The 950-nt window shown below is 43.7% G+C and overlaps 1 pseudogene; it reads left to right on the forward strand.

Moving 5' to 3' along the window:
- Nucleotides 1-208: 208 nt before the first annotated feature.
- Nucleotides 209-719, forward strand: LOC118570232 (annotated as a pseudogene).
- Nucleotides 720-950: the final 231 nt, after the last annotated feature.

A 950-nucleotide genomic window follows, 5' to 3' on the forward strand; every position in this document is an offset into this window, starting at 1 on the left:
TGCTTCTTCATAGTCACACCGTGTTCTTACCAGCTAGAACCCCACCATCCACTAAAACAGCTAAATAATTGGTTTATAATATCACTCTTTTGTCCCAAATCAGTGTCCCTTAATTGTCTTGATTCTGTCTCAGAAAACAAGCATGAGGCCCTGAGCATCTGGCTACTCATGTTGGCAGTAGTCCTGTTCTGACGCTGGGTCCAGAAAGATGTGGGTGTTTGGTTATGGGTCTCCCTTCTGGAAGGTGGACCTCCCCTACCAGGCAAGCTGGTTGGTTTCATCACACACTGCAGCCAAGGTGGCAATGAGTGCTGCGGGGTCCCTGGCAAACTTGGAAGAATGGTGGTTCTGGTTGAAGGACTTGGGACCAGTGTATGGGGTGTTGCTCACAAACTACCAGGAAGAAAAAAGAGAAAGTGAAAACATACCTTCACTTCAGGAAGAAAGGAGGCCTCAAAACTATAATGGTCATTTTTTTTTTTTATCTGAAAGATACACAACAAAACCACTCATTAGAATGTGGTAATCCTTACTGTCTTGGTCCTGCACCTTGGGAAGACATCGCTGAATACATTTTCAATGCAGCTGGTCCAAGTGGAAGAAATACAAAATATCTTTTTGGACTTGCAGATTCTATTAGGAACCTTGTGGCAGAAGATGCAGACCAGCAACTCCTCTCTTTGGAAAAACTAGTAAAAGAACATTTAGAAGGAAAATAGAACCTCAATAGCACACAGTCGCCAACTCCTCCAAACATGTAGAGCTTTTAGTCTTGAAAGAGTAACTTCAGTGTTGCCAGGCAATGGTGGCACATGCCTTTAGTCTCAGCACTTGGGAGGCAGAGGCAGATGATCTCTGTGAGTTTGAAGCCAGCCTAGTCTACAGAGCTAGAGTTAGTTCCAGGAGAGTCAAGGATAGTCAAAGAAACCTTGTCTTGAGAAAAAAATAAT

Source organism: Onychomys torridus, chromosome 19 (genome assembly GCF_903995425.1).
Source record: "Onychomys torridus chromosome 19, mOncTor1.1, whole genome shotgun sequence".
In the NCBI taxonomy this organism is placed as follows: domain Eukaryota; kingdom Metazoa; phylum Chordata; class Mammalia; order Rodentia; family Cricetidae; genus Onychomys; species Onychomys torridus.